General features: G+C 40.2%; 1 long non-coding RNA gene across 3 annotated transcripts; it reads right to left on the bottom strand.

Annotated features, from left to right (window-relative positions):
* Positions 1-6,325: 6,325 nt before the first annotated feature.
* LOC108508541 lies at positions 6,326-13,019 on the bottom strand. Of its 3 annotated transcripts, none has more exons than XR_001878419.1 (3): positions 12,932-13,019; positions 8,475-8,606; positions 6,326-6,542 (listed from the first exon to the last, which is right to left on the bottom strand). It is a non-coding gene; the product is annotated as an uncharacterized LOC108508541 (long non-coding RNA). The 3 variants fall into 3 exon arrangements; XR_001878417.1 differs by lacking the exon at positions 12,932-13,019 and adding an exon at positions 12,690-12,747; XR_001878418.1 differs by lacking the exons at positions 6,326-6,542; positions 12,932-13,019 and adding exons at positions 7,847-7,901; positions 12,690-12,747.
* Between the last annotated feature and the right edge of the window lie 2,307 nt (positions 13,020-15,326).

Raw genomic sequence — 15,326 nt, 5'->3', positions numbered from 1 at the left:
TGTGTCCTGTTCTCTTTCCATTAACAATTTGTCCTGGGTTTCAGCTTTCCTGTCCAACACATTCTCCTCCCACAGTGGTACCAATGTCACTGCAGCATGGCAACAGTGACAATTAATGCTTATTGGAATAATTGCATTTATAGGAAATCAGTTATGTGTCAGAGAGAGGACATGCTCTGGCACAGAGAATAGTAGAACCTAAAAGTACATAGCTATCCTGGCAATGAACTGCCCAGCTACATTTGTACCAGGATATTTCCTTGGCAACATCCTAGATGAGATGCATCAACTGATTATTACCATTATTTTTATTAGAGGAATCAAATTTACTATATTTAGTTTCCAGATGAAGACACAGAAAGCCTTTTTCCCACATCTCCCAACCTGTTTTTGGCCTTCATACTTCTAGTCAGCTCATTTAATGCATTCCTGAGTGTGAACACAGACAGATCATGAAACTAGCTGAGGTTTTAAAATTACATATCCTCTCTACAAGGATATATCACTTAATTATTGATAAGGCTGTTGAAGAAAGACCAGTGTTTCAGCTCAGAAGAAAGTGAGAGAAGCTGCACCCTCAGTTCACTGGGACAAGCAGGGCCATGTGTGCACTGAGTACCTCAGACCTGCCCCGAGGCTCTGCAGCAGGTTGGTCTGCACTCTTGCAGGGCAAATACTAAGGTAGGAACAAAGGCTCCTCATCCTACTCCAGAAAAAAAATAAAGAGAAGAAAAACAGGTGAAAGGCGATGCTCCTTCCTCTGATTGATAGCGGGAGGCCTGCGACATGAAACCACTGATCTGGGGGCATTCCTACCCACCTATCCCTCCTGCCAGTGTTACCAGCCAGTTGGCTCCCTGGTGCCTTTGTCTGTGGCACTGGAAGAAGTGAAATGGGCCTCTGGAGACTGTTGTGAGCCCAGTGCAGAGAAGGGCCATTAATCACTTTGCTCCCCAAGGTACTTTACCTGTGCCTAGAGCAGCTCCACATTACTTGAAGGATGGTCATGGAATTAAGTGACCTGGCCCTCACCCAAATCAAAATGAACAATCTCATCATATAACAAGGAATAATTTCATCATATAGGACAAGGGATAATGGTTTTAAACTGAAAGAGGGCAGGATTAGATTAGATAACAGGAAGAAATTCTTCACTATGAGGGTGGTGAGTCACTGGAACAGGTTACCTAGGGAGGTTGTGGATATCCCATTCATGGAAGTGTTCTAGGCCAGGGTGGACAGGGCTTTGAGCAACCTGGTCTAGTGGAAGATGTCTCTGCCAGCCCCCTGGCAGGGGGGTTGGAACTAGATGATCTTTAAGGTCCCTTCCAATGCAAATCATTCTATGATTCTATGATAACAAACTAATGTGAAACATTAGTTTCCTCCATGCCTTCCTATTAACATCTATATTTGAAAACACATCATACTTTTGAAAAACATTAAGGTCTGCCAATAAAAAGGAATGCAGGGGCCTTAAGTGCTCCTCTGCAAAAACCACACAGTAGTCATGTGTTCAACACACTCATTCACATTAACAGGCATACTTGAAGACACAGGCAAACCATTTCCCCAGTAAACTATGTTCAAACAACTATACCCAACTGACTGACTGATGAAAGCTGCATTTGGGCCCACACATAAGCTCCTGTAAGTAATTTGCATTCCCTTTCTAATTAATAAAATATATATTGATTATTTAATGGGATTTCATGTTTCATATATCTAATTATAAATTAATATTAAATGATAACATAGAAAAATTAATATATTTTAATCAAGATTGAAAAAACCTAATTATTATTATTTGAATGACTTTAAGTGCCGTTGAATCATATGTGATTCAGTTATTGGCTCTAATGCTAAAGCAATGGAATTTTGAGCAAGACACTAAGGATTTCTTACTGACAGCCTACAGCACTTTTCACCCACTCAACCTTCGTCCTTCTATCTTCTCCATCTGAAACTAAAAATTTCTCATGCATTAAATCTGAATATTGCTGATTAGGTTTAATTCATTGATCACTACATAATTTAATTCACTGTTTCTGTTATGGGAAAAATGGCTTAAAGCCTACAGAAGATTGGTGGCTAACTCCAACATTTTGCAATACCTCCTGATGTCTCTACAAATTTTTGACTTGGTTTGTCAAACTGCTAGATTATCATCTGAAATTTAAAGGGGTGGAAATTTCTAGTTCTTTAACTCAAGAAAAAACAAGTATTCTTCATGCTCTGAGGCTATGAACCAAGTAGAAAAAAAACCCCAGTAATAATTTTCGTCACTTTCTTAAATAGGGTTTGTTTTTTTTTTACTCTGGAGGTTGGCCAGGCTGCTATTGTGTGTTTATAGCTGTGTTATCAGGCCTCTCAAGCTAAATTGTCTCAATGAATGGACTCAGAAAGATCACCTCTCCTTTCTGTGTTGCTGTGGATAATAATGGTATTTATCTCTCCCAGAGAAGTATTTGAGGATCTGCTTAAGTATCAATTATCTGACATCTGAAGGCACAATAGAAGTGTAAAATAGTGATAGAAGTAAGCAATACTTACCACTTAACCATGTAAGGCATAGACTTCCTTCTCAAGATGTGAAATTTTGACGCTATATGTTATGTGAATATCCCATATGTTTCCCAGCACAACCAAAACCTGAATAAAATTATGAGACTTGGATGACTCGCTAATAGTGTTTCTCATTAAATAAAGGCAACAGCAAGCATTACCAGGGCTGCATTTCCATGATCATTGTGCTATGAGAGAATATGGCCACAACCTGAGAGGATGGAATTGTCACCCTAGCTAAGCACTTTGTTTCTCATTTAATATTTCTGTGGTTGTGAATGCCCAGCATGTGCTTGGATGGCTACATCAGAGAGCAACAGCATCATTTAACATGTTGCAGTTTTTTGTTTTGGGCTTTTTGTGCAAATCACTCAATTTGCTGTTTAAAAGACTAGGGATGCAGTTAAATGACCACTTTTCTAATTTATCAACCAGTAACAGAATCATTCTATTCTGTTACGAGTATAAATTTAGATGCTTTTGCTTTTTCATTCATTTTTCCTTTATAATGTAGTTGTCTACCAGGGCAACTGAAAATCTAGAAAAAAGCTTGGTTTGTCTAAACAATTCACCCTGCTGCTTTAAAAGTAAAGGAAAGCTTCTCACAGATTAATGGAAAATAAAGCCATGCAATAGCTGGTTTCAAAACACAGTATAAAGTTTAGCTGGCTTCTAAGCAATGCCCTGATTCACAAAGGATTTCAGCTTCCACACAGGCACTCAACACCTAAATCCACAAGTGTTCTCCACAGAAATCCCCACTTATACGTTGGGTCTCCTTGGGTGATGACAAATAAAAGCAGCAGCATGTCTGTTTATCCTCTGTGGATGTGACAGCTTCCAACTCTGCTTCCTTCCAGCAAGGGCCTGGCAGGGCTGGGGGTGCAGGCAGTGATCTCAGCAGTGATTTGATGCTGGTTTAGCAGCCGGGGGGTCACAGTGCTTCACTAGCTGCAGCAAGAAAACGGTGTGGAGGCTGTGGTTCAAAGAGGAATCTGAGACTTAAGATGCTTCCAATTTAGTTTTCCAGCTCTGACACATTTCCGGGGCTTTAATACCAAAACTGATGGTTTATCCACAAGCAAAGATATATTACTTCTGATAGTTTCTTCGTTGTGTTTAATGATTTTTAGAAGGGGAGTGAAGAAGGAAGCAGAAGGAAGAAACACTTAAAAAACACTTCGCTCTTGCTGTAATCGATGGCACACTCCCCTTGACTCAGGAAAGAGTGAGATGAGATTAACTGTAAGGAAGCCAAGGTGATGTGCAATCAGAAAAGAAAGACAGGTGAAAATACAATCCCAGACCCAAACGTCAGTCTGAGCTTTTTCCTTGGCATCACCTTTCTACTAGAACGTGTGGGGACATTGTATAAGATTAGTCACTTCTGGCAGTTACTCCAAAGTACTCGCTGAGGGCCAGATTTCTCATCTCTGTTGGGATGAACTGATGCTCAAATCATTGAACAGTATTTTAATGTGTTTCAATATACAGTTTCTTGTTACAAGACCCTTTCATTTTTTATGAAGATTAGCCATCAAAAACGGAGAGGGGAAAGACAGAAAGGCTATATAAATTTGGAAGACCAAAAAGAGGAAAAGGGAAATGGAGGTTAGAGTGAGATGGGAGAATAAAAGTAAAAATTAAATCAGTGCAACTACATGACTGACTATGGAAATTGCTTTCTCATTATCCAGCTAACTTTAGCACCATGTTAATGTTAGGATCTGCCATAACTGTTGCATGTAGTAATTAGATGCATTTTAAAAAATTTGGGCAATACCTACGGCTTCCTTCTTCATTTGGTGAAATTTCATTGTTGGCAATATTTTAAGAGTTGCAACTCCTACAAGAACATCATGGCTCCATCTTAGACCCAGGGTTTTCTAGCAATCAAAAATTAGGAGACTGTTCAAACTGAAATATTTAGTTCAGCTTCGAAGGGACACAAGGAACAAGAAGGCTGTTCACCAGAGACATGGGGATACCTGAAGGTGTAGTCTCTCACCACACTGTTTGGGCCAAGCACCAGGAAGGCAATGTTGAACACAGTGAAACAAACTAAAGGGAATATAACAAAGAGAAAAAGGAGATTTAAAACACTACAGTAGAAAAAAAACTAGGCAAGTCTTTCAAATCTTCAGTAGCATTCTACCCATCCAACCAGACACATCAGTTTCAATTCTAAAACATTTGAGATAAAAAAATGAGGAGTTTGTAATTTCACTTCATTTGGTTTTTTAAACATAAACAGGAAATTTTTGACCCATCTCTGCCATCAGCCAAGTAACATGGTCCCAGCTAAAGCCAGCTGAACAAGAAACCTACTCAGAGCTGGACCCTCTGCTCCAGACTGGCTCTGCCAGAAGCAGTGTTTTAAAAGAGTAAGTGAAGATCAAGGAATTTGAAGCTGCCCAAGGCAGTTAATTCTTTTTTTTTTAATGTACTACTTTTCATCTCCACACATGAAAACAGAGCCAATAGTGATGATATCATGTACTGAGTTCTCTAAATGGTACTGTACACAATAAAGTGGTTTGGTTTTGACCATACAAAGTCTAGTTTAGTAGCACTTTTTTGTTCATTTTAGTTATTTTAGTTCATCTTAGGACACCAGACTTGTATGAAATATTATCATAGGAAGCATATGCTTTTCCTGAGTTAGATTTCAGTCGCTTTTTTCTCTCCCCCTTTTTAAGTACTATTTACATAGCTTTAAATTAACTTCTGAACACTTCAGGTTTACCGCTGCTATTATGGATAATTCACAATGATCAAAATGGAGGTTTCCATTCCAATTTTGTGAAATAGTGGTGTTGTTTGCATTTGTACCTCAGCTACATTTATGTCAGCCTAACTGGACACTTTCTCCATAGAGGTGGCTGCTGTGATTACATCTGATCAGCTGTAAAAGGGATTTCCCAGAACAAGGAATGGAAATGCTTTTTATAGCCTTTTAGGTAATGTCAGAATTTTTTTATTTTGTTAATATGAGCTTTTGCCAATCACTAACAGCATGATCCAAATCCCATTTGAAGGCAATGGAAAGTCTCCCATTGAGTTTGATGGCCTTTGGATCAGTCCCTAAGTGCATTTAGACTTAATGAGATGTTAATGTGAATTTTATGCTGCTGTGTATAGGAATAGATTTTCCAAACTTCTTTTTTTCCCCCAACTAATGCAAAAAGAGTGATCCGCCTTTTTAAATTTTTAAATTTTATTTTCCTGCTATAATCGTTATGCACGCAGAAGGAGGATTTATGCAGCTCATTCTGTTCCCTACCTTCACCCCCTCCCACCAACCTTTATCGCTGACAGACTGCAAACTGCAGAGAGCATCACCCGCTCTCGGGGGCGTCCAAATAAGAAGAAAATATCGGCGTTTCCTTTCGGCTAATTATTGTCTTGAAACTTCGGTTTGAAGAACGGCACAAGTAAGGCTGGGGGAGGGGGGGGAAGAAAAAAAAGAAAAAAAAAAAAAAACCAAACAAAACAAAACAAAACCAACCAGGAGCACGGACAACCAAAAACCACCCAAACACGGGGATATCGGGAAAGTCTAATCTTGGTTTCTTGCACCACCTGGCGGGAGATGCGCGCGGGGGCAGGTCCTTCCCAGCACCTAAAGCGACAGCCCGGGGCGGTGGAAGGTGGGAGGGATCTGCTTCCTTCTCCCATGGATTTTTGGAGTATTTTACCAGCCCCAAGGAAGGCAGCCGGGGGTGGGAGGCGAGGGTGGGTGCCGAGTGGCAGGTCTCGGTTCAGGCACAGGTTTCTCCATCGAGGTGAGATTTCTTGTTGGGCGCCAAAAGGGAACGATGCTTGTTCTGCAGCTCCTTAGCGCTGTCAAGCGAGTTTAACTTCCCGGAGGACGCGGGGACATCGTGTGACTCACCGCGGCGAAAAGATTAACCCCTTCGTTTCAATGGCCTAAGGCACGACCTGATGGTTATGCACAAGTTTGCAGAGCTGTATGCCTGTTGGACAAGTATTTCATACGTTAATACATAGAAATTCTCTGAAGAGAAAAATACATCTTATGTCTCAGTCACCCTGAGAAGAATAAAAACATAATTTGCTCAGGGTCAGTGATATTTATGACCTAGGGAACACCCACTGAGTGTGGAAAGTTGGAGACTCATCACAACATTACTGTAGGAAGTGATTTTCATGAGTGTGAGCAACTCCAATACTTCTCAGAAGCTGTTATCTTAAATCTAATCTTTATAAATAATTGGAATACAGACAGAAGTTAATGGCAACATTTACATGCCCTTAGGCAGAAAGTGAGCTTTCTCTGGAACACACTGCTCTGCATCTTTAAAAATCTGAGTAGAAGATTCACCCCAAGCTGAATTACAAGGGAAGCCCTGGCAAACGGTAGCTGGGAGAGTGGCTGAAGTGACACACACTCCCTAGGACAGCTGTCCTAGCAAGAAGGTGGGAAGTAGGCTTCAGACTATGAGAGTTATTCTGGTTGCTCAACAGCCTAATGGACTGATGGCTTTTTTGAGCTACCTCGAGTGTGGCACTGTGATGAGGCTCCAGAGTCTCAGACCCCTTTCCAGAGAGGAGGCAGCTTGTCTAACAGCACCAACACAGTGGTGATGACACAGGATTACACTGTGCCAAGGATTACACTGTGAACTGAAGCACAAGGAGAGAGAGATTTGCATCTGGCCATGTGAAAAAGCATATCCAGCTATGTGACAGCGTGAGTGCATGCAGCCAGGACTCTGTACAACAATGACTCTGGGCATATGGTTAGACACATGGAAAGAGGGTTTTCCATGGATTCATAGCCAAATTATGTGGCCCGCTGTGGCAGGAGAGGTGGCAAGCTCTGACTTGGGTACTTGACACCAGCGATGTGGAAGTAGCTGCAAAGTTTCATCATTTATTAGTTTTCCCGAGGGTTCAAGAAGAAAAAAAAAAAGGGTTACCAGTAGAGAATATTTATAATAACCATTATTTATTTTTTCTCCATTCCTTCGATGTCTGCTTCTGTGGTAAAGGTCAGTTATTTGATAGGCTGCAGAGTATAGATTCTCATTGTGTTGATTGATAATTGAGCTATTTGTAAGTCAGACTTGATTGTGTAAAATGTTAGGCATGCTTGACTTTTAAATAGAAACTTTCCTTAAACATACATCTTGAAAGGCCATTACAAACCTTCTTTTCCCAAAAAGCCTGAAAAGAGACACACTATGTTCTTTAAATGTCATCAAATTAAGCCTATTTATTACACATATCAGATTCAGCTTAACACCCTCAGAATGATGTTGTATTTTAGGAGAATGGTAATCTCTTAGATTGCTTGAAAACATGTTGTTCTTCTGTGAAAATAAAGAAAAGTACGCCCTGCATTATAACCCAAACCAGAAAAACTTGCATTTACCAGAGAACTACTATGTTATGCCCTTGGCCAAGAATTTTCTGATCTAGCTGAAGTCTGACCAGCTTTTAACATTAACCACTTGTAAAGCATACTAGAGTATGGCCATGGGTAGGCATAGTAAATTTTGAAATATGAAATCACATCCTCAAATAGATAATTTCTGCAGTGGGCCAGTCGCAATAGCTCTATCAACTCAAACATTCCTCCCACCCAGATTGTATGGGTATGTCCAACACCTGGTTTATGAATTCTGCCAGCAATGCAGGAACAGCAATAGTGCACCAGGCGAGCTGTAGCAGATGATATCTTTTATCTAGATTTGCAAGCTGATCACCCCAGCTGTTTGGTACAGTTTGTTTACTCCTTGAGTTTCCCCCTGTGCTTCTCTCTTTGCCCTCATCCGCACGGAGCAAAATATGTATATAAATGAAAAGGAACTCAGGCTGACAGACCACAAGTTCACTGCCAAAGGAAGATTAGCTCCCAGACACGTAGAACAGGAAGACATTACCTATTTTGCCTCAGCTGCACTCAACGAGCAGTGATTATTCACAGGGTCCAGGGTTTAAGTGTGGCAGATGGATGCAGACTAGCAGTTCCCATGAACAAAGATTCTGTTTCAAAAAAAAGGTGTGTTCAGCTCCTGGAAAAGAAATTTACCTCTCAGCAGGGACTGGCAGCTCTAATCTTATTTACATTTCTCAAAGCAGTGGTACGCATCTCTCTCTTTCTCAGCCCTAACTCTTTCTGCCAGCTGAAGCTGTGCTACACAGATAGGTAGTAAATAACGTGGGATTGTGCAGATTGTTGTGAGGCCTTTTCCTTCTTCTGTGCTGCAAGCGCCTTTTCAGAAGAAACAGTTAAGCTGTCAGCAGAGCAGGATTACAAATCTGATACTCAGCTCACTTTTGGACAGTTAGAGCTTTCAGGCGTTTTCCATGAATAGGCACCAATCTTTTCACTGCCACGCTGGTGAGGTGTTCTGTTGGGTTAGTCATTTTTTTAGACAGGGATCAGAGAAACAAGCGCAGGAAGGTAAAAACAGATATCATTTTGTAGATTCGTGTAAGGTAGGAAAAAAGCTAAGGCTATGAGACAACGGCATTTTACTCCTAGGCTTTGAATTAAAGCATCTTTCAACCTTATTTAGGGGATTTGCATTGTCAAAGCAAAATTCTTGATCATAAGCACTTGTTGCTGTAAATACTGAGAATTCTGCTCTGTGAAAATACAGATGAGACATATTAGCAAACATAGCATTGTGTCTCATTACGACTTCTGTGCACAATGAAAATGTTAAAAGCAATACAGTTTCTTTTGAAATAACGCTGGCACTTAGAGTATAATGGTGCACCCTTGAAGATGTTGTTATTTTACAAATGTTCAGCATGCAGGCACTCATACTAATGCTTGTTGTAATACAACAGAAACCTGTACTGCTATAAATTCTCACTAACGCAATCTACTTAGAGGGATGGGAGAAGTTGCCTTTATGTTATGTTGTTCATTTGAATGTCAACGTCGTTCTATTCATATGGCTTTATTAATAAAAATATTTCTTAGGTGGAGATGAGCAAACAGCCCAGATTAAAAACACATAAGGCTCTAGTGATTGCAGCAATAGTCAGTGTCTCTGGGCAGCCACCTCTGCTTGAGGGATTTGGGCTCACACCCTGAAGGCATTAATAAGGTCAGGAGTCTCAGGCATAGTAATAAAACAGGAGTTCCCAGGCTTTGAAGAGCCTTAGAATCTGATATACCTCTCAACAGCTGCTCCTGGCAGAAGGAGTCACAGCATTGCCTTGTGGTGGAAAATTACTAATTCAGTTCCATAGGTCAGAGGCTGAAATTTCTGGGGCTGGTGTACATCACAGGGCATCACTGCTCCTGCCACCAGCCTGCCACAGAGCCACCACCCACACCTGACAAATCGATACAATCCTGTCCCACAAAGCTCCCTCTTCACAGGGAGGCACTTTGAAGTAGAAACAAGAAATGTCACAGAACTCATGATAAAAACCTGAACTCTGGCAACAAAGTGCCTCCTTTTGGTTCTATTAACAGCACAAACAGCAGGTACTAGCACAGAAGATGGAGCTCTGCCTTGTGCTAATAGGTAGTACAGTTTCTCCTTATCCCTAAATAAAAAGGCTACAAGGATGGACACAAGGAAGAGAAAAACAAAACAAAACACACACACATTAAACAAACAAATAACAAAAAGAGGATCCCTGAAATCTTTGAAGCCAGAGATTATCAGAATTTCTGGTTATTCCCCCATCATAGTGCAATCAGATTCACTCACCATCTACTCAGTTACCTTAGATCCTGAACAGTTCAGCATGATATTTATAGAGAAACAGGAGGGAGGAAATGCTATGTCATCTTCCAACACTGTAATCAATTTTGTGTTGGTTTTACTGAACTAGAAAGTGTGCATTTGTTTTGTGAAGTATTGCCATTAAATGTGTTTTCTCAAATAATTATTTGAGATTATTTCCAGGAAAGGGATGAAAAAAGTCCATGGCTTTCTATAGTGAAAATACCCCAAACAGTGCAGCCTGTCTCTCCACTGTGTTTTTCAAAAGAAAAGCTCCCCCTAAGGCTCTCTGCAGAAGATGACAGTGAAAGGAATGTACCTTCTGATGTCTAATTGGTTACCACAGAGAAAAGTGAATTGCAATGAAAGTGATACAAAGATACAGTTTAAGGGCAACATGTTTCTTTGTCCTTACTGTCATATATGAAATTACAACTTAGAAATGTGGCAGGTTGCAGTAATTGTAACCAAATTGTAATCAATAGAAATAATATTCTCTTTTTCTAGTAAACTACTTCTCATTTTATTGCATCTTCACACACATGTACTATGGATAAGCTCTCAAAATATTGTCTTTTGCCTTTAATTATCTAGAATTAGAGTTTAACGCCACAGAAATCACAGAGTATTCTGAGTTGGAAAGGGCCCATAAGGATCAATTATAGAATGCTATTTTTTTAAATTATGTGGAAAACATTTTTTCCTCACTGTCTCTTTACATACATTTCTACACATAGTGACATATGTCTCTACTCAGCTTTTACTTGGGCCACTCCTACTAGGTAACACCACCATCATTATGCCCATGCCATGATGGGATCCCATCCTCTCTCTCCATCATTCCTTGAAGCTACCAGCCACACCACACAATCAAAAACATACACAACCAAAACCTTTCTACTTTTCTTTTTACTTTTGTAGTGTGTGGGAGTCATTATAACTGCAGGTGTTCCCCTGGAATCTGTGGCAAAAAATAATACATAGTCACATAACTCTGGAGCTCCCTTAAAAAGTACCTTCATCTGTGAGAAGCTTGAGCCTTGCCCATATTCAAGGTTTTTTAAAAAAACATTATTACTAGATTCTTCCCTTTTCATATTATGAACTTTTTAGTGCTACAAAATTAGTGCTGAGATTAAAGAAAATGTTACAGCGTGGAGAACTTTTCACAGATGCACAGTTGGGGAAAAAAGGAAACCTCTGAGTAAAGGAGCTGCTGGCTGACAGCACAGAGCTGAAGTGTGAGCTAAGGCAGTGAATACCAAACAGCACAAGCATGAGTTTTCATTACCTCAGAACTCTATCTTTCATTATTATTATTATTATTTTTACCATGTATCCTCTCGTTTTTCAATCACCTCATGATCTTCTGACTGACATAAGAAATCAATCTCTATGCAACTCTTCTGGATTATTTTATTATGGAGAATTATTTGATAACAGAGTATGTTTCATCTCCACCTATCTTTAAGTGATCTCAGTGAGAAGCTGGAAAAACTCAAAGGAACTTGAAGAAAATGTGTAGGTAAGTGTCAAGGGAGAATGAAGGTAAACTAAAAATGCTTCTGTGAGGAATATGAATTTAGTAATACCTTCTTTCTAAACACAAAACTGAGACATGACCATGATGGCAGGATTAATGGATGTACACAGCATTTCAGGATTGTGTGAGTGGTAGAAACAAGACTGTATTTTGATTTTCTATAATAGAAAGCAAAATTAGAAACTGTAAGAAAAAGAATGGTGTTCTAAAATCTGTTCTCTATAGACTGATGAAGACTGCAAAAGAAAAGAAACCCACATTATTGAGCTGAATTATACTTCTACGACATGTTTGAGGAATGAGTGTAGAATTTTGCAGTTCAGTTCCTAAATTCACTTTCACTGCAAGTATATGTTTGCCAACATGTCAGTGCTGCCTCAGCTCTCTCTGTCAGCTGCTTTTCTTCTGAGGGCTGTCTCTGATATTCTTCCTTTCCATTACCATTTGTCACCTGGTAGATAAAACTCTAGATTTCTGAGCTTGATAGGCCACAAGTTCAATAGCAAACAGCCTGCTGGTCAATGTAGTGAGCTATGACAGGCTGAACAGCAACATTACATTAGTTAGGGAGTGCTGGTTTTTCCCTAACCCAAAGGCAATCATAAATCTAAATTCAGAAATTTCTGTCCTGTAAGAATGATAACTCTGGGATTTTGTTTGTTTGTTTGTTTCCAGACTATTAATCACAATTTGTATTCGATCTCCAACATATTTTCCATCTTGGTTGGAGATAACAAGTAAATTAACTCAAAGTTTATATTTCTGTACCTTGAAAAGAACTTGTTCTATGCTTTTAAATGTAGAAAAAGTATTGATTTGGTGTATACATGCTACATATGACAGAACTTTATAACTCAAATTACCAACAATTTTCCCTGTTCTCTGCTGTGCTCCCTTCCTCTGTCTAACCAGTGTGCTGACAGCAGGGCTGACTGCACTCTTATGACATAATGGGTTTTGGATTTTTACTTTGCTGTCAGAAGAAATAAAACACAGAAGGAAATACTGGCTGCTGGAATGACTTTGGTAAGACTCTCTACTTCTATGGATACGTGTGTTTTTGTGTCAAGAATCTGTGAAAATAATAGTGAAAATGAGAAGTTACCTAATATATCATGCCTCTGTGAAGGGCCCTCATTCAGCTCCTCTGACATTCATACCTTGTTCCTTGTGATCCTGCTAGGCAGTGTGTGTGTTTCCATTTGTAGCTCTCCAAGGAGCACACACCGCAAAACAACAACACAGGCAGCAGTGACATCACTCTTAGATACAAACAACCACCCACAACCTTACCTATTAAACTCATCAGATACTTCAGCTTGCTTCTCTTGTTTCCAAAGATTTACCTAGAAAAAATTAGAACTGCTAAACAGAAAACATAATGCGTTTAGTCACTACATCTTTTGAAGTCAAATAATACAAAGGTAAATTAAAAAGACGAAGCTTCAGCAGAAAAGAATTGTGCCTAATGGAAAAATATGAGAAATTTCCCCTTGATCATGTCTTCTGGCTGTACAGCTGCCATGTGCCTGTGTGAACACTTCCTAAAAGGATATTGTTTCTTTGAGGCCTTGATTTTTTTTCTCTCAAGCAGCAGAACACTTGGGAAACTCCAGCTAATAGAGAATGCAGCCGCACGTCTCCTCAGCAGCACTGCTACTGGGAGCACATTAAGCTCATCCTTTGCTCTTTACAATTCCTTCCCATAGAATATCAAATCAAATTCAAGGTCTTGGCACTTATCTGCAGTACTTAGATACCCAAGGCTACATCCGGAGTGGTGAGCACAAAGCACATGGGAGCTTTTGTGTCCTGAAAAGACCCTGTGTCCACAATGGGGTAAGACCAGGGCATGCAGAAAATCCTACTTATCATTCTGTCTAGATTTCCATAGGAAAGGTGTGGAGGAGTAGAAGGCAATTGCTTCAGATGAGACACAAAGCAAAGCAAGGGGTGTAACACTATGCAGACACAGAACAGAAATTCTTTTTGATAGGTATCTTATTCTGGAGCTAAATAAGATATCTGATATCTTATTCTGAGCCTAGCCTGTATCAAAAACGGTGTGGCCAGGAAGACCAAGGCAAAAGTAACTTTTGGGTTTTTTAGCTAATAAATCCCTTGGGGTGGATTAATGTAAATCAACACTAGATAATCAGTGTTTATAAATATATATATATATATATGTGGTATATTTTAGAACAATCTAGTTGCAAAGCAAAACAGGTATGTAGCCATTTAGGTTGTTATTATCTATAGAAATATGGGAATATAAAAGCTTAAAGATATCACCCAATAAAATGTGTAAGAGAAAAGAGAGAAAGAAAGAAAGAATAAGGGTGTATATTTAGCATCCAGAGGTCTCCAGTGAACTCAGTTGTTGTCACTGTTATCTTGGTCTGTCGGGGAGTGGTGGGGGAAAGAAGCCCACGAAACATAAAGTCTGACGGATTTATGTACCCTCAGAAACCCTCCTGGTACTTTCCCAGTGTGTGTGTGTGCTAGTTTTGCAGAGTCATGCTGTTTTTGTAAAAATGGCTCAGAGGCTGGAGGTGCTGGTTTTTTGCACATTTAGGCTGGGGGTGGGGGGCCCTTCAAAGTCACCCCTGCTAAGAGTGAGGCCTTCTCAGGCTTAGTTGTGGGTGTGTGCACAGAGGGCCCCCTTTGGCATGGCCTGGCTCATGAGAGATAAGCATCACACACCCAGAGACTGACCCCTGGCCTCCATGAAGCTGAGTTTGTAGGCTATGCCCTCCTTCCCTCAGCCTTTATCTTCAGTCTCCTGGCAGGAGGCTTCTTTACACAGCTTGCCACAGTAGCAAAGTTTTAAGGCAATTAAAAAATCCAGTTCCTCACAGGGTGCTGGAAGGACACCAGAGAAGGGCAATGGAGTTGGTGAAGGGTCTAGAGAATAAGTCCAATGAGGAGCAGCTGAGGGAGCTGGGACTGTTCAGCCTGGAGCAAAGGAGGCTCAGAGGAGACCTTATCTTATCACTCTCTACAACACCCTGAAAGGAGGTTGTAGCCAGGTGGGGGTTGGTCTCTTCTCCCAGGCAATCAGCAGCAGGACAAGAGGAAATGGACTCAAGCTGCACCAGGGACATTCAGGTTGGACATCAGGAAGAATTTCTTCACTGAAAGGCTAGTTAAGCATGGGAGCAGACTGCCCAGGGAAGTGATGGAGTCACTATCCCTGGAACTGTTCAAGACACTACTGCGTGTGGCACTTGGTGTTATGGTTTGCTTGACATGGTGGTGTTTGGTTGAAAATCTTGAATTTTTTTTTCCAACCCAATGATTCTATGATTCTAAAGACCACATAACTAACTCCCCATAAACTAGGGAACATCACCAAAATTTCAGCCCAATAAAAAAGACAAAATTCCATGCCATCTTTAACTCAACTGTTGACACAGATAAATGTTTACCAAAGGAGAAAAAAAGGTTAAAAAAAAAAGGAAATGTATAACAACAAAATAGTCCTCTTGGAAAGACTATGT

Source organism: Lepidothrix coronata, unplaced genomic scaffold (genome assembly GCF_001604755.1).
Source record: "Lepidothrix coronata isolate B3197 unplaced genomic scaffold, Lepidothrix_coronata-1.0 Scaffold303, whole genome shotgun sequence".
In the NCBI taxonomy this organism is placed as follows: Eukaryota; Metazoa; Chordata; class Aves; order Passeriformes; family Pipridae; genus Lepidothrix; species Lepidothrix coronata.
The sequence above is the reverse complement of the archived record's forward strand: the minus strand, read 5'-3'. Positions and strand labels throughout refer to the sequence as shown.